Source organism: Macaca nemestrina, chromosome 11 (genome assembly GCF_043159975.1).
Source record: "Macaca nemestrina isolate mMacNem1 chromosome 11, mMacNem.hap1, whole genome shotgun sequence".
NCBI lineage: Eukaryota > Metazoa > Chordata > Mammalia > Primates > Cercopithecidae > Macaca > Macaca nemestrina.
Window position 1 is genome coordinate 16,782,953 of NC_092135.1, and position 18,782 is coordinate 16,801,734.

The window sequence follows — 18,782 nt, forward strand, 5'->3', positions numbered from 1 at the left end:
GTCTCTCAGACCACAGTGCGATCAAATTACAACTAAGGATTAAGAAACGCACTCAACACCGCACAACTACATGGAAACGGAACAACCTGCTCCTGAATGACTACTGGGTAAATAAGGAAATGAAGGCAGAAATAAAGATGTTCTTTGAAACCAATGAGAACAAAGACACAGTGTACCAGAATCTCTGGGACACATTTAAAGCAGTGTGTAGTGGGAAATTTATAGCACTAAATGCCCACAAGAGAAAGCAGGAAAGATCTAAAATTGACACTCTAACATCACAATTAAAAGAACTAGAGAAGGAAGAGCAAACAAATTCAAAAGCTAGCAGAAGGCAAGAAATAACTCAGATCATAGCAGAACTGAAGGAGATAGAGACACAAAAATCCCTTCAAAAAATCAATGAAAAGATCAACAAAATAGACCGCTAGCAAGACTAATACAGAAGAAAAGAGGGAAATATCAAATAGATGCCCTAAAAAATGATAAAGGTGATATCACCACCGACCCCACAGAAATACAAACTACCATTAGAGAATACTATAAACACCTCTATGCAAGTAAACTAGAAAATCTAGAAGAAATGGATAAATTCCTGGACACATACACCCTCCAAAGACTAAACCAGGAAGAAGTTGAATCTCTGAATAGACCAATAAGAGGCTCTGAAATTGAGGCAATAATTAATAGCCTACCAACTAAAAAAAGTCCAGGACCAGACAGATTCACAGCTGAATTCTACCAGAGGTACAAAGAGGAGATGGTACCATTCCTTCTGAAACTATTCCAATCAATAGAAGAAGAGGGAATCCTCCCTAACTCATTGTATGAGGCTAGTACCATCCTGATAACAAAGCTTGGTAGAGACATAACAAAGGAAAGAGAATTTTAGGCCAATATCCCTGATGAACATCAATGCAAAAATCCTCAGTAAAATACTGGCAAACCAAATCCAGTACCACATCAAAAAGCTTATCCACCATGATCAAATCGGCTTCACCCCGGGTTGCAAGGCTGGTTCAACATATGCAAATCAATAAACGTAATCCATCACATAAACAGAACCAATGGCAAAAAACACATGATGATCTCAATAGATGCTGAAAAGGCCTTCAACAAAATTCAACAGCCCTTCATGCTAAAAACTCTCAATAAACTAGTATTGATGAAACATTTCTCAAAATAATAAGAGCTATTTATGACAAACCCTCAGCCAATATCATACTGAATAGGCAAAAACTGGAAGCATTCCCTTTGAAAATCGGCACAAGACAGGGATGCCCTCTCTCACCACTCCTTTTCAACATAGCATTGGAAGTTCTATTTAGGGCAATCAGGCAAGAGAAAGAAATAAAGGGTATTCAGTTAGGAAAATGGGAAGTCAAATTGCCCCTGTTTGCAGATGACATGATTGTATATTTGGAAAACCCCATCATCTCAGCCCAAAATCGCCTTAAGCTGATAAGCAACTTCAGCAAAGTCTCAGGATACAAAATCAATGTGCAAAAATCACAAGCATTCTTATACACCAATAACAGACAAACAGAGAGCTACATCATGAGTGAACTCCCATTCTCAATTGCTACAAAGAGAATAAAATACCTAGGAATCCAACTTATAAGGGATGTGAAGGACATCTTCAAGGAGAACTACAAACCACTGCTCAATGAAATAAAAGAGGACACAAACAAATGGAAGAACATTCCATGCTCATGGATAGGAAGAATCAATATCATGAAAATGGCCATACTGCCCAAAGTAATTTATAGATTCAATGCTATCCCCATTAAGCTGCCAATTACTTTCTTCACAGAATTGGAAAAAAACTACTTTAAAGTTCATATGGAACCAAAAAAGAGCCCACATAGCCAAGACAATCCTAAGCAAAAAGAACAAAGCTGGAGGCATCATGCTACCTGACTTCAAACTATACTACAAGTCTACAGTAACCAAAACAGCATGGTACTGGCACCAAAACAGATTTAAAGACCAATGGAACAGAACAGAGGCCTCAGAAATAACATCACACACCTACAACCATCTGATCTTTGACAAACCTGACAAAAACAAGCAATGGGGAAAGGAATCCCTATTTAATAAATGGTGATGGGAAAACTGTCTAGCCATATATAGAAAGCCAAAACTGGATCCCTTCCTTACATTGTATACAAATATTAACTCAAGATGGATTAAAGACTTAAATGTAAGACCTAACACCATAAAAACCCTAGAAGAAAACCTAGGTAATACCATTTAGGACACAGGCATGAGCAAAGACCTCATGACTAAAACACCAAAAGCAATGGCAACAAAAGCCAAAATTGACAAATGGGATCTAATTAAACCAAAGAGCTTCTGCACAGCAAAAGAAACTATCATCACAGAGAACAGGCAACCTACAGAATGGGAGAAAAGTTTTGTAATCTACCCATCTGACAAAGGACAAATATCCAGAATCTACAAATAACTTAAACAAATTTATGAAGACAGTGTGGCAATTCCTCAAGGATCTAGAACTAGAAAAACCATTTGTCCCAGCAATCCCATTACTGGGCATATACCCAAAGGATTATAAATTATTCTACAATAAAGACACATGCACACATATGTTTATTGCAGCACTATTCACAACAGCAAAGACTTGGAATCAACCCAAATATCCATCAATGATAGACTGGATCAAGAAAATGTGGCACATATACACCATGGAATACTATGCAGCCATAAAAAAGGTGAGTTCATGTCCTTTGTAGGGACATGGATGAAGCTGGAAACCATCAGTCTAATCAAACTGTCACAAGGACAGAAAACCAAACACTGCATTTTCTCATTCATAAGTGGGAGTTGGACAATGAGAACACATGGACACAGGGGAACATCACACACTGGGGTTGGTCGGGGGTTGGGGGGTAAGGGGAGGGAGAGCATCAGGACAAATACCTAATGTATGTAGGGCTTAAAACCTAGATGATGGATTAATAGGTGCAGCAAACTGCCATGGCACATGTATACCTATATAACAAACCTGCACGTTCTGTACACATATCCAGAACTTGAAGTAAATTAAAAAATAAATAAGTAAATAAATAAATAAATAAGAAAATTATTTGTCTCCCTCTTTAGGGCTTAGGCAAAGACTAATGTCTCCTTTGGGAAATGAGTATTTAGGTGCATAAAGAGTGTACACGCACATCTGATAGAAAAGTTGCATTTCAAAGTTGAAGTCATCAAGAGACCTTCTACATCTTACTCTCATGAGAATGCATCAAAGCACTTGAAGTATTACCTCCACACCATCTGCATTCAAAGACCTTAGCTTCACCTTTATTCCTCTCCCTCTACTCCACAGGGCCTGGAGTTCCAAAGGCCATCACGGATTCTCCTGTCTGCTTTTACCAATCCATACCTTCATCCAACCTGTGGACGAAGGATTATGAAGGATTATGAAGTAGGAATGACTTAAACTTACAGGATTATGAAGTAGAATTACTTAAACTTACAGGTGTGTACTGAGAGGAAGCCCTGGGGAAGTTAGAGTGAGAAAAGACTCAAAGGTAAGGAAGGGAGGGTGTAAAGTGTGGATTAATGGAGGATCAGAAGACAAAGGTTATGAAAAAAAATATGCTTTTGCCAAAAACCACAACCTGAGGACAGGGAGTTAAAGGGTTATTTGTCCAATGCATGTATGTTATCTGAAGTGATTATAAAGCATATTAACATCTTCAACTCATAATATAAACTATATTTTCAGTTTTCAAGCAGAGAACAGAAAACAGAAAGGTTTTGCAAAGAAAAAAGGTAAAAGATCATAATCATTGACCAGAGAGAAAAGTCCAGAAGTAGTTTTCCCAGTTAGGATCTTTACAGTGATAGTGGGGCTGAGATTGTTACTAAAAGTGAGGACTAGACCATTTTATCAGGAGGTTGAGAGTAGAAAACTTTGGTCAAACCCATATTTGCAGGATTTTCCTAAAATCTAGTTTGGCAACAAAAAGCCGGAAATCTGGTTTGGCTCCAAGCAAATTCCAAAATGTGAATAGTTAAATTAGGAAGTATAAATCATCCTTTCAGATAAAGTCTGTATTTTTTTCCAGAAACATTCATATAGAGCTATTGCATGCAATTGTGTAGACTGCACATTGCAGGCCATGTCCCAGTCTATGTAAATGGTGCCCTGGGGATTGAATGTGAGCTACCCTTACATCGCATGCAGCTGTTCTGCACTTAACAACAGATGTAACTCTAAATCTGGGGTCTTCTTTTCTTTATGTAGCTAAACACTTGTGCCTGAAATGTCTTTTAAACAACCAGTTCTCCAGTGGAACTATTCTAACAGTAACATGTCTAGTTCAGTTGAAGGCAGTCTATCCTGAGATTCACTTTTATGGCCTCACTTAAGACTGTATACCACTTGAGATTCTTGACCTCTGCATTGATTTCACCTCATGTAGGATAAGTTTTAGAAAGGATTTGTTATCAGCCTAGTAAACAGAGCCTATTTTTGTAGCCCATGTTTCTTATAGACAAATTCTAGATGTGATTCATAGATTCATATTCTACATTGCCTTGTACATAATAAGTACTCAAGGGTTATTAATGGAATGAGTGATAAGGGGAACTAAGTCTACTGGTTGTTTCTTTTTTTTTTTTTTTTTTGTATCTCCCCATAACTGTGAAGGGGTAACACCCAAAGGCAACGTATGAGCATCAACGAATGATTCTCCTAAATGATAAAGTTTTTTCCTTCAGAAACATTGCTTAAAACAGCTGAAGAACTAAATGAAGTCTCTGAAACGAAACTGCAAAGACAGTCTGGCAGAAATAGTTTCTTCTTTCCTAGTCATCAAGCATGGTCCCATGGGGTGGTGCTGCCCTTCAGGCCAGGCGATGCTCCAATTGCATGCATTGGAGAAGCTGGTGATTGTGTTGTGGGAAAGGGGAGGCAGAGGCAGCCTGTGGGGTGTCTCAGCCTGATTGCTGAGAGAGGCCTTGGGGGTGGGACCTAATTCTGGAGCGCTGCTCTGCCTCACCTACCTCCTCCTAGAGTTGTGATAGATGTCTGTTATTTAAACTCTTGAAATAAGAGAAGAAAGTATCTAAAATGAGCATGTTAAAATGGAGCATTATTGAATTAGAAAACGAAGACTGATTTTGAGAGGCAGAATATAATTACAGGGTTGGAGCATTTCCAGGAGATTGTGGATGGTGCCCCAGCTGAGTGTTGAAGAAATTCTTCCAGACTGAGCCTAAACAGATGATGTTTGTCATCCTTCTCCAGTGCTGTGGACTCCAGTCCTACAATGATGCAGCACCTCACAGTGTCCACTGATGTCCAAATGCCAACAGTCTCAACTTCGTACGTATCCTCTAAAGCTGTATCCTCCAAACAGTGGAGAAAGCTGAACTCACAACTTTTTTTGATCTGCTGTGTGTAGAAATCAGATTGAGTGAATTAACATGGAAATATTGGAATCTGTAAAAAGCAACATAAGATTTAGATATTGTTACTAATATGGAAAAGGTTGCTGTATTACAATTCCTAATACCTTGGTCAAATATATTCAGAACCCTCATTAAAAGCATAAAAACAGGTCTATTTATACTGCTTGTAATTATAACACAGCAATTACTCTTTTTCACGGATAAGCTATGTGAATAGAAAACATTTTCCATTATTTTTAATAGGATCTTATACACTTAATTCGTTGTAAAAGTTTATGTTTAAATTCTAAATACTTTAAGTCTAAATATTATTTATTTCGGGGGAAAAACTTTCCACAAGACTCGATAGATTTGCAAGCATTCAGATATGAAGGAAGGTAAACTTAGGCTTCACTGAGTAGCAAGAAAGGGAACAAGGGTTGACAGGCTGGCCTGCAACCCTGTTGGAGCTCCAGAGGCTGTCCTGTCCGGAACACTCAACTGTGTCCTCAGAATCCCATTATGCTCCTTATGGGATGGGTTTTCCCCCAGTCTTTCTTGCTCATCAGCTCTTCTCACCCTTTCTGGTGCTAGACCTTGACTTCTGACTTCTTGTGATCACTTAGCATTTTGAATATTGGCTCCCTTCTGTTCACTGTAACAATCACTTTTTGGAAGCCTACATCAGGATTTTCCAACTTTAGTTCAATTACTTGGAGAGCTTGTTAAACCAGACTGCTGGGCCTCAGGGTTTCTCTTTCAGCAGGTCTGAGGAGGAGTGGGAGAGAGTCAAAAATGTGTGTTTTCTAGGAAACTGCCTGGAAATGCTGATGTTGCTGGTCCAGCCCCACCTTTTGAGAAGCACTGGCCCCCACCACACTTAGTGTTATCCTTAGGTTCACACGAATTCTAACAATCCCATGACATTAGATATTTTTATTCTCATTGTATTAATGAGGAAACGGAGACTCAGAAAAGTTTAATAGCTTGCCTGAGGGCACACAATGAATGAAAATAAACTAGGATGCTCACCTAGGACTCTCCTACACCAAAACCTATGATCTTTGACATACATCGTTTTTGTTCTCATTGTATTCTCAAAATGAAGCCAGAAACACCCCTTGCCCCAACTAACGTCCTTAGAAACATTTATAAGAGAGGAATTCTTACCGTTTTATCTCACAACCTTCTTAACCCAAGAATCTATGTCAGGTCATGGGTGAGAGAGTTGCCAGCTGCTGGCACTGATGTCCCCTCATCAGATTATCTGTGTGACAAGCAATTAAGAAGAGCTACATCAATGCCTCTCAGCACCTGCAACTCATTATGGAACCAAACAGCTCAAGTCCAAGAGTTCCATTCAGAAGAATGGTATACACAGATGATGCCTGATTTGTCAGGGATCCCCAAGGCCAATATTCAACTTCCATTAAGAAAAATGGAGATTTATGCAAAAGCTGTCTAATGCTCTCCATATGGTAGGCCATAGATAAGAAACTTAGCTACATTCAGTAAGAAAGTAGTCTCTGCCTTACCAGCCTATAGGCTTTTGAGAACATCTACTATTTTTTGCATGTGGAAGAAGGCTCATAAAAGTTGTATTGCAATGGCTTGAGTCAAAAATCTACCTCAATGTTCTAGGAAATGATTTAAATAATTCATAACCAAAGACAGTCTTTATAAGCCATGGCTATATATACTGCATTAATCTGGCTGACCATTTAAGTGATGGCTGTTTTTAGCAATGCTCGTATCTCCTGCCATTCCAAGCTGGGTTCTAACAACAGCAGGTTTCATTCTGCCCCAGTTAGAGCAAGTAAACCCCGAAGCAGGTAGGTACTTAGGAAACTCCAGACCCCTGTGCTAGGGTTCAGCAACAGATTGTGATGGGTAGAATCTAGCCAGTGAAATAAACATCCAATCAGTGTCTGTCCATGAGGGAGAATGGGGTTTAGTGTCAAAGTCATGCTCTTCAACAGTGTAGAGTGTTTAGGTTGGGTGGTGAGTTTAGCATGCTTGCACTACTTGTATCAAAATTGTACCAAAGAATTAATTCACAAGCTTATCAATACAAGAAGGGAGACACATACAGGCAGAAAGTTAGACACCTACCGCAGATACCTCAGGACGCAAGGAGGAACTAATTTTGCTCCTCCATGTACACAGCTCTCATCCTGCCCACGCCAGCCACCCACCCTCAAGGAAGTCTGACCAGAGGCACTCAAGTGATTCCCTTTGCATTTGGCTGAGAGAGGATTGCACTCCCCCACTTACACCCAGAGAAGCTTGGAAATGGAGAGGAACCCTAGCTACTCTCAAAGGAAGATAGACTTAATGGAAAAACCCCAGTCTGTCAGTTCATCAGCACCTGCCTAATGGGGAAGAAAATCTTCCTAAACGCAACACCTGCCTTCACATATGACAATTTCCAGATGATACAGGGCTGCTAAGCCTAGAGACATTAGATTAATGAGTAGGCAAAGAAAGATTATAAAAATTCCAAGGAGATGCCACCTTGAAGGATGGAAACCAATACAAACCATCAGAAAAAATGTAGCAGACCAAGCCAATGTGTCCTGCTGAGCTCAAACTGCAGCAGCCTCTGTATGCCCCTTTCTGTGGGTGGCTTATGTAGCTCAAATCAGCCAAATTAAATAGGATATTGCCTAGTTCCTTCTCTTCAGGGAGGGGTGGTGCTAGAATACTACTTAGAAGTCCCAAGGAAATCACACCTAGGTGGGCAATCATGTTTAAATCTAGACTCCAGATAAAATTCTATGTCAGAGGAGAGCAGAGAGACTTGAAATGACCAGGTACTCTTAGGAAGGTGGGAAATTATTCCCATTTTTCAGAAATTAAAGCAAAATCAGATACTCTGTTTTGAGTTTCCAAAAGTATTCATCAAAGCTGCCAGACTCATGAAAGAAGACTGAGGAAAGGGAAGGTGTTCAGAAATCCAGACCTTGAGACTATAACCTGGAGTATCAATGCAGAAGTTATGGCTGACCCAGGTGCAACTGCAAAAACCATCTGCTTTACTGATGCCAGTTCTCCCTTGCAAGGTTGCCCCTAGAGATAATGCTCTGAATATATTATTTTTATTGAATCAGTTATACTCCGGCTATGCTATGCCCTGGCCAAGGTGGTTTCTACCAGACCAAGAAGACAGACATAGGTTTTCTATAGCATTGGAGATCACAGGCAAAGGAATTGAGTAGGTGGTATTTATTTGATGAGTGAATTTTATTCAAATATAGCATCCCAGGCAAAGGCACAAAGCAGATTCCAAGTGGGTATTTGTTGGGAGAATGATGGTATTAAACAGTCAGTGGAACTTGCAAGTAGACAGTTGACACTGGGGAATAATAAGAGATGTCGCTAAGGAGGTAGCTAGTCACAGGAGACACTGCTAAAGAATTTAGACTTTATTCTGAAGGCAGATGGGAGCCATTGAATGTTATTAAGATGAGGTATGACATAATCCCATTTACAGCATAGAAAGATGACTCTGATTACTAAGAAATGAGTGAGTATAGAAGCAAGGAGAAGTGTTGTAAACTTTTGCCAGCCATTACGAATCAAAATTGTTCTGTATTGCATAAACTAAATGTCAAACGGAAATTTCTTGGTGGAGTGAACAACGCTGCCAAGTACACTCACTGAAAATAGCAAAGTAGAGCTCTCATTGGCTGAGAGCAGAGACAGTGTAGTTTGCTAATGTTCATTGGTTTAGAATTGTTCAGTTTATTGTGTCTCCCTAGTTCTCATTGGCTAATAATGTTTAGTAACGTTTACATAAATTACAATATTTCATAATAAGTTACATAATATATATTATCTCTTTTTATTTTAGAAAATAATTGAGTTAAATGGTGTTGGGCATTAAGCTGGATATATTAGTTTCCTATTGCTATTCTAACAAACTATCACAAGTTTAGTGGCTTACCACAACACAAATTTATTATCTTACAGTTCTGTAGAAGTCCAAAACAACTTTCACTCAACTAAAAGCAAGGTGTCAGTATGGTTGCATTCTTTGGTGGCTCTAGGGTGAAACTCTGTTTCCTTGGCTTTTTCAGTTTCTAAATGCTGCTTTCAATCCTTCTTCAAATCCACCAGTGTGGCATCTTCAAAACCCACTCTGAGTCTGACTTCCTCTTCTGCGGTTTTAAGTGTGGATATATAAGACTACCTGATACTTACAATATGCTAATTTGTACTATTATTTTTATTTCCCAGCTTCATCTCAGGTCCTTTTAACTAAATCATCAGTTGTAAAATCCGTATCTTATACCTCTTCAAGACCCTCATATTTGCATCAATTCCTTTCAAGGAGAAGAAACTGGGAAATTCTTCGCTGATGTTGTGACTCGCTCTGTCATGATCTGACCCTGCCTTTGATTTGGTTGCATTTGCTGCAGATACCCACTTCCCATTTCACTTATGCTCCAGCAACACCACAGGGCAATGCTAGTTCTGCTGAAATGACTTATTCTTTTGTGTTTCTGTCTTTGCCCTGCTATTTTGTCTCCTGGGAATTTCCCTTTCCTGTCCCCCCACTTGTCTGCTTAGTGAACCTGATTCTCCTTCAGAACTAGGTTCAGACTTGATCTAAGCTGCCCTCTGCCCAAGAGAAAGTTAATTCCTCTCCCTCTGCACTTTTTTCATTCTTTCAACATGCTGCTGTGTTTTACCTATTTACTGCACTGTGATCTATTTCCTTTCACGTATGCCTCCCACCTCCAACTAGACTGTGGCTTCTTTGTTTCAAGAACTGTGTTATTCACTGTTGTACCCCTAATGTCTGACACCATCCCCAGCTTTAAATTTATTTACTTATTTTTTATATTGTTGTTTATATTTATTTTTATTGTTATAAACTATTTAGTGTCAATAAATATGTTTGCATGCCTTACCATGCCCTAACCTTAGCACTACCCTGGGATCAAAAGAACAGGATAGATAAGACTGTAGCTTAGATATTAGTAAATAAAAAACAAAAGTTGCAAGTAAATAGCTATTATAATAACATAATTTCAGAAAGTCATCACACAATAAAGAACAAGATAGGGTTACATGAAATGTGTTTGTTGAACTGTGTTATTGAATTCATGAGAAATATCAACATGTTATTTGGTACTGAATTTCAACAAAGTCAAAATTAAATCTGTTTAACTACCTCTTATTCATACCTCTATATACCTCAAATTATTTAAATTCCAAGAAGAAACAAAAAGGGTCAACAGTTTCAAGCTAGAAAGGTTCATAAATCATTCTTCCTTGTCTCTCTGCTTGCCTCTGGTAAGAAGAAAATAAAAATGAAAAAGTTAAGACAAATATGACACCAAAATGTTAAATTACACAAACTAAATAGGCAATCGAACAATGAAAAGCTCAGGAATTAGTTGGTGAATAGAAAAGTCATCAGCAGGTATTCATCTAGTGGGACAACTTAAATAGCTTTCAAGAAATTACTTTGGAAAGGATCTTGATTTAACAATGTCAAGGGAAATCAAGCCCTACTTCAAATGTTCTTCTGAGGCAAGCTAATAGGCTGCCAGAAAACAAACTGCAGCATTAAAAGGAAACAGAGAGATTCACTGGGAGCCCGCATTTTTCAATACTCCTATTATTTATGTCTACAGGAGCCATGCGGTGAACAGGTATCGTCCCCTACTTTCAAGGCCCTGCAACATCTCGCATGGTGTTCTCACAAAGAATGTGTTTTGGTTTCTTTCCACGAAGAAGTGGTAGACCAGGGGTTAAGAGATCTCAATTCTTTTTAATCCCTCTGTCACTAACCAGGCATGTGGTCTCAGATGAGCCACTTCATTTGCCTGTACGGGCTTCGATGTCATTATCTGTAAACTATAACCAGATAATATCCTTTTCTAATCTAAGTGTCAGTGATTCCAAGCCATTAAGAATTTGGTTTAAGAGAGAATGTTATTTCTGTTGTTTCAGAGTAGAATCAAATTTCAGGACTCTAATGTGCATCTGTCCTTTATGCATGGGTTCCCAGGTTACTCAAGACTGCCCATCAGTCTTGCTGATGGCAGTCTTGCTGTGGACCAATCTTACCATCTCATTTGTGCATAGGGCAAGATCTGATCAACGTCTCTCTCTTTTCATGGGAATGCAGGCAGTCTTCACATTGCACAGCAGTCCACATCCATAAAAATGGCTGTACAAACTGATACTGTGCTAGGTAATCTTTAATGATCACCAGGGAAAATTACAATTGTTCTGTGACCTCTGAAAACTTTTGTCAAAATATTAAAACCCCTATTACTATCAGTTATATATGTATAGGGTGATGGAAAAATAGTAGAACTATTTTTTAGTACACTGTGATGTAAAACATTAGAGGCAGTGAGAATTAAAACATATTTCTTTGTAAAAATCTTCTCTCTTGATAAGCTCTTTGAACAGTGCTTCCATTTTCTTCTCATTGTGTAACTTATAATACAGAGCGAGCTTCTTTTCATGTCTTGGCAAATTGTCACATTCCTTCCAAAGTTTGTATTAGCTTCCAACATTTTTACCCTTTTGTATTAGCTTCCAATACTTTTACCCTTTGCACTTTCAGGATTATGAAATATCTCCAAATCCCTTCAGTTTGAAAGTTTTTGCTGACATCACTTCCTCTAGGACATCTTCATCCCTTTTTATCACAACCACTTTATGTCAATAAGTTTCCCTAATAAAATAAAATAAAATAAATAAGTTTTGCTTCACTCAGTGTTTCTGGGGGCATGTGCAGAGACTCTCGAAAGATGGCAATGTCAAGGTCAGCTCTTTGTTCTATAACTTCATTTATGCTCAATTTTAATTTCTTTTCCAGAATTAGCACATTCTCTTTCTTTACTCCATTTTTATCTTTGTTGGTCACTTCTATTTTGATTGTCTAATTTTGTAAAATGGCATGTGGATTATTCAGGGACAGACAAGGACACAACACAACTATATGCTTTGTTGTCTCTGCATGAATGGAATAATAGACGTGCAGCAACCAATCACCACAGACTTTGAAAGAAGTGACACGATTGGCCATTGACCATGATAGCAATCTGTTATGTACTCAGTGACTTGTGAACGGAAGAACTTTCGGCAATGTTAATATATAATGTAATTATTCACAATTAATATTCTGTGGTAATCAAAATTTGAACCATATTTTGGGACTAGGGTTACTTAATACCATTTGTTTGTAACTGAAATCCATGCATATCAGAATTGTGTCAAGTAAGGCCTGCCTGTATGGCTAAATTGGCTTTTTGTTTTCCTCTTATCAATCTTGATAAAGCCATCTTAAGAATTCCTTTTTATGACCGAGCACAGTGGCTCACACCTGAAATCCCAGCACTTTGGGAGGTCAAGGTAGGCAAATCACTTGAAGTCAGGAGATTGAGACCAGACTGGCCAACATAGTGAAATCCTGTGTCTGCCAAAAATATAAAAACTTAGCCACGTGTGGTGGCGTGCGCGTGCAACTGTAGTCCCAGCTACTCAGGAGGCTGAGGCAGGAGAATCGCTTGAACCTGGGAGGCTGAGGTTGCAGTGAGTCAAGATCACACCACTAAACTCCAGTCTGGGCGACAGAGTGAGACTTCGTTTCAAAAAAAAAAAAGAAAAAAGAAAAAAAGAATTCCTTTTCTCACATACTTGTTCTTCTTTTTAATCCTCTGTTTTTTCCAACAACACTAAAGTTACCATGAAATATCCCTCTTCCAATTCAGTCTCCTACTCTCCTCTCCACATCTTCCATCATATCTATCAACCAAAACAGAAACAAGAAATGGTCTTAATTGTTTCCTATAAAAATGAAAGTAGAGGTCAGGTGCGGGACTCACGCCTGTAATCCCAGAACTTTGGGAGGCCAAGGAGAGCAGATCACGAGGTCAGGAGATCGATACCATCCTGGCTAACACGGTGAAATCCCATCTCTACTGAAAACACAAAAAATTAGCCGGGCTGGTGGCTGGCGCCTGTAGTCTCAGCTACTTGGGAAGCTGAAGCAGGAGAATGGCGAGAACCCGGGAGGCAGAGCTTGCAGTGAGTCGAGATCGCACCACTGCACTCCAGCCCGGGTGACAGAGTGAGACTCCATCTCAAAAAATAAAAAAAGAAAGAAAGTAGAAGTGGAGAAATGCCCGAATAAAAAATAAAAAATAAACAAATGAAAAAAACCCACAGAGTCATAAGTCTTTTCAGAATTTTTTAAAAGTCTACATCTATTTCCTCTCAATTTGGTTTTAGTTAAAATAACTCTTCTTAATAAATATTAAGATATCACTATGTTGCAAACATGCAATATTTCAGCTGCTTTGTAAATTCAATAGGCTCCTGTGGATAGGACAGGGGTTATCATTATTGTGTATGACATCTATAAACAAAAAATAAAATTCTAAGGCCCCCCCAACCATCTGAATGGACTCACTCCTTGGCCAGGGGCACTATATATATATATATATATGAAATATATATATAAAACTATATATATGCACTCTTCTATATATATTATATATTATTATACTTTAAGTTCTAGGGTACATGTGCACAACGTGCAGGTTTGTTGCATAGGTATACATGTGCCAAGTTGGTGTGCTGCACCCATTAACTTGTCATTTACATTCGGTATTTCTCCTAATGCTATCCCTCCCCCAGGCCCCCACCCCACGATAGGCCCTGGTGTGTGATGTTCCCCATCCTGTGTCCAAGTGTTCTCATTGTTCAATTCCCACCTATGAGTGAGAACATGCGGTGTTTGGTTTTCTGTTCTTGTGATAGTTTGCTCAGAATGATGGTTTCCAGCTTCATCCATGTCCCTACAAAGGACATGAACTTATCCTTTTTTATGGCTGCATAGTATTCCACAGGGTATATGTGCTGTACTGTCTTAATCCAGTCCATGATTGATGGACATTTGGGTTGGTTCCAAGTCTTTGCCATTGTGAATAGTGCTGCAGTAAATATATGTGTGCATATGTCTTTATAGTAGCATGATTTATAATCCTTTGGGTATATACCCAGAAATGGGATGGGTGAGTCAAATGGTATTTCTAGTTCTAGATCCTTGAGGAATCACCACATTGTCTTCCACAATAGTTGAACTAGTTTACAGTCCCACCAACAGTGTAAAAGTGTTCCTATTTCTCCACATCCTCTCCAGCTTATGTTGTTTCCTGACTTTTTAATGATTGCCATTCTAACTGGTGTGAGATGGTATCTCATTGCGGTTTTGATTTGCATTTCTCTGATGACCAGTGATGATAAGCATTTTTTCATGTATCTGTTGGCTGCATAAATGTCTTCTTTTGAGAAGTGTCTGTTCATATCCTTTGCCCAGTTTTTGATGGGGTTGTTTTTTTCTTGTAAATTTGTTTAAGTTATTTGTAGATTCTGGATATTGGCCCTTTGTCAGATGGGTAGGTTACAAAAATGTTCTCCCATTCTGTAGGTTGCCTGTTCACTCTGATGGTAGTTTCTTTTGCTGCGCAGAAGCTCTTTAGTTTAATTAGATCCCATTTGTCAATTTTGGCTTTTGTTGCCATTGCTTTTGGTGTTTTAGTCATGAAATCCTTGCCAATGCCTATGTCCTGAATGGTATTGCCTAGGTTTTCTTCTAGAGTTTTTCTGGTTTAGGTCTAATGTTTAAGTCTTTAATCCACCTTGAATTAATTTTTGTATAAGGTGTAAGGAAAGGATCCAGTTTCAGCTTTCTACATATGACTAGCCAGTTTTCCCAGAACCATTTATTAAATAGGAAATCCTTTCCCCATTGCTTGTTTTTGTCAGGTTTGTCAAAGATCAGATGATTATAGATGTGTGGTGTTATTTCTGAGGCCTCTTTTCTGTTCCATTGGTCTATATCTCTGTTTTGGCACCAGTGCCATGCTGTTTTAGTCACTGCAGCCTTGTAGTATAGTTTGAAGTCAGGTAGCATGATGCCTCCAGCTTTGTTCTTTTGACTATTGTCTTGGCTGTGTGGGCTCTCTTTTGGTTCCATATGAACTTTAAGGTAGTTTTTTCCAATTCTGTGAAGAAAGTCATTGGTAGCTTGATGGGGATGGCATTGAATCTATAAATTACCTTGGACAGTATGGCCATTTTCATGATATATATGGCCATATTCATGATTCTTCCTATTTGTGAGCATGGAATGTTCTTCCATTTGTTTGTGTCCTCCTTTATTTCGTTTAGCAGTGGTTTGTAGTTCTCCTTGAAGAAGTCCTTCTTGTTCCTTGTAAGTTGGATTCCTAGATATTTTATTCTCTTTGTAGCAATTGTGAATGAGAGTTCACTCATGATTTGGCTCTCTATTTGTTATTGATGTATAGGAATGCTTGTGATTTTTGCACATTGATTTTGTATCCTGAAACTTTGCTGAATTTGCTTATCAGCTTAAGGAGATTTGGGACTGAGATGATGGGGTTTTCTAAATATACAATCCTCATCTACAAACAGGGACAATTTGACTTCCTCTTTTCCTAACAGAATACCCTTCATTTCTTTCTCTTGCCTGATTGGGCTATGGGCACTCTTAAAGTTTAACCTGTAAAACTGGTTCAGGCCATGATGGGAAGTGTGGGTCAGAGGTGCCTCATTATACCTGCCCCTCATTAACACCAACACAGACTTTAAGCCTGATAAGAAACATTTTTCAACCTATTCTCTCTCAAGGTTACTACCTGAAGGCTTCCTCTACACATAAGAACTTCTGTCTCCACAGTCCTTTATCTTAACCTAGACATTTTCTTTCTTTTGATCCCAGGTCTTTAGATAAGCTCAATGAATTCTCAACCAAAAAATATTTCAATCCACCTATACCCTGGAAGCCCCTGCTGCATGGCAGCCACCCCAGCTCCCCACTTCTGGTTGTCCTATCTTTCTGAACTGAACCAATGCATTTTTTAAGTGTGTTTAATTGAAGTCTCATGTCTCCCTAAAATGTATAAAACCAAGCTGTACCACCTTGGCTGCCACATGTTCTCAGGACCTCCTGAAGGCTGTGTCATGGGTCATAGTCACTAATATTTGGCTCAGAACAAATCTCTTTAAATATTTGATAGAGTTTTGCTCTTTTCATTGACACACTGTTCTATTCATCAAACATCAAAATCTTCATTATAAATGAGCTGCCAGAGAACAACCAATGAGAAAGCAGAGAGTCTACTTGGTATTGCCTAGGTTTTCTTCTAGGGTTTTTATGGTTTAGGTCTAACATTGAAGTCTTTAATCCACCACTACTTTAATCTACCAAAGTAGAGATCTCTAAAATCACAGTAGCAAGAGAACATATGGAACAACAAAACATAACGTAACAACAAAACACATTTTTATACATATATTCTTCTAAGACATAAAGCAGACTACATTTATTTTTACTGATGCTTTATAGTTTAATTTTCCATTTTTCCCTCTTTTGTTAACAGAAAAACCAAACTGTAAAACATTTTAAAGAGGTTTATTCTGAGCCAATACGAGTGACATGACCCAGAAAACACAATCTCAAGAGATCCTGAGAAAGTGTGCCCAAGGCGGTTGGGTTACAGTTTGGTTTTATACATTTTAGGGAGATAGGAGTTACAGACAAAGACATAAATCAATACGTACAAGGTAAATGTTGGTTCGGCCTGAAAGGCAGGACATCTTGAAGCGAGGTGGGTTTTAGGGATTCTTTATTTAACAATTGGTTGGGAGAGTTAAGCTATTGTCTAAGGACCAAAAGTCAGTAGAAATGAATGCTTGAGTTAAAATAAAGGGGTTATGGGGACCAAGGCCCTTGTTATGTAGATTAAGCCTCTTAGGTAGCAGAGCTCCAAGAGAACAGGCAGTAAATGTCTCTTTTGAGACCTTAATGTTGTCAGACTAATTTTCTCTTCTAGAGCCAGAAAAGGCCTAAAAGGGAAGCTAGCTGCATTAATGGAGATTCTCTGCAGATACAAATTTTCTCCACAAAAGACAGCTTTTCAGGGCCATTTCAAAATATGCCAAATATATTTTGGAATAAAATGTTTTTATTTGCTTTAGGGTCTGCTATCTGTCATGGGATACTACACTAGAATCAGTTTGGAAAGTGAGCCCTGCTGTACCTGGATCACTTTGAAGAATCCATGTCATGAGATGTTATAGTTTGTAGGTTGTGACTTACCCCTTGCCTTGCATGGCCTTAAGTCTGGTTTTTAATTTGGTATATTATTGTCACGAAGAGTCTGCTTTGTCAATCTTATGATCTCTGTTTTAACTTTAATGTTTGTCAGTTGTGCCTAAACTCTAAAAGGCTGAGAGTATAAGGAGGCATGTCCAATCTGGGAATTCAGGTTTTTCAGATTTCTCTGAGGTCCTTTTGGCCAAAAGGGGGTTCATTCAGTCAGGTCGAGGCTTCAAATTTATTATTGGCTTACACGTAACTGTTTTTTTCTCTCTTTCACACTGCCATTTAACACATAATGACAGTCTATATTCTCCCCTCTCTCAAACTTAGAACATATTCCATACAGAAGAGGGTCACAAGAGTTTCAAAATACTCATGGGTCACCTTACATTTGCACAAATAGCGTGCCATTTTGATACACGATTTCATGCAGAAATGCTCTTGGAGAATAATTCTATGCAAGTTGCATATTTTACAGTAGCTACATTATGAATTTGAGTGACAGCGATTTCTGAAGGCATCATAGACAACGCATCAGAACTCACCTTTCTAATTGGCCAGTAGAGGCTGGAATTCAAGAAGGCATCCAACAAAACATCACATACAACTTCAACTTTTTGAATCACTGAGTTGCTGGCCAACCTCATAGTAATTCCAGTCTGTCCAAATGAAGATAAGGAAACAACAGAGTAGTCCAAAACCATCACTGACAGAGAAGAATTCAGAAGAGCGGGAGTAGTCTGAGACTCTCACAGGGCACTGAGTTTGAGAAGAAAGATAAAAGAAAGAAATATCGTCATGATTTGTCAGGGCTAGAGATGGAAGAGAGAAGAGAGTATGAAAGAATAAGAATTGGAATAAAGCTAACTAGAACGAGTTTCATGAATACTAGTAGAATCTGTCTGGTAGGCATGGTTTTCTATTACAGTGTGTAGCTAAAACAAAAAGAACTATGCCAGTTTCACAGGCCTAGTATGGCAAGGAAGGACTAGAAACTGGAATGCCAAAGCACTGCTGAAAAAAGCAGAGCTGAACTCTGATGCTGGGGTTATGTGGTTATCGTCTTCTTTACCTTAAATTTATCTCCAAGGTTAAGAAAATTCTGGGAGTCTAGGATGTGGTCCTACCAAGAACACTAGAAGTGTCAAGGTAAATAGCACTATGATTAAGACAGAGAGAAAAATCAGATTTGCTATTATTGTGC

The 18,782-nt window shown here is 38.6% G+C and overlaps 1 long non-coding RNA gene across 1 annotated transcript; it reads right to left on the reverse strand.

Annotated features, from left to right (window-relative positions):
* Positions 1 to 6,115: 6,115 nt before the first annotated feature.
* Positions 6,116 to 18,255, reverse strand: LOC105492524 (uncharacterized). Its single transcript, XR_011609518.1, has 3 exons — positions 18,124 to 18,255; positions 10,614 to 10,719; positions 6,116 to 6,189 (listed from the first exon to the last, which is right to left on the reverse strand). It is a non-coding gene; the product is annotated as an uncharacterized lncRNA (long non-coding RNA).
* Positions 18,256 to 18,782: the final 527 nt, after the last annotated feature.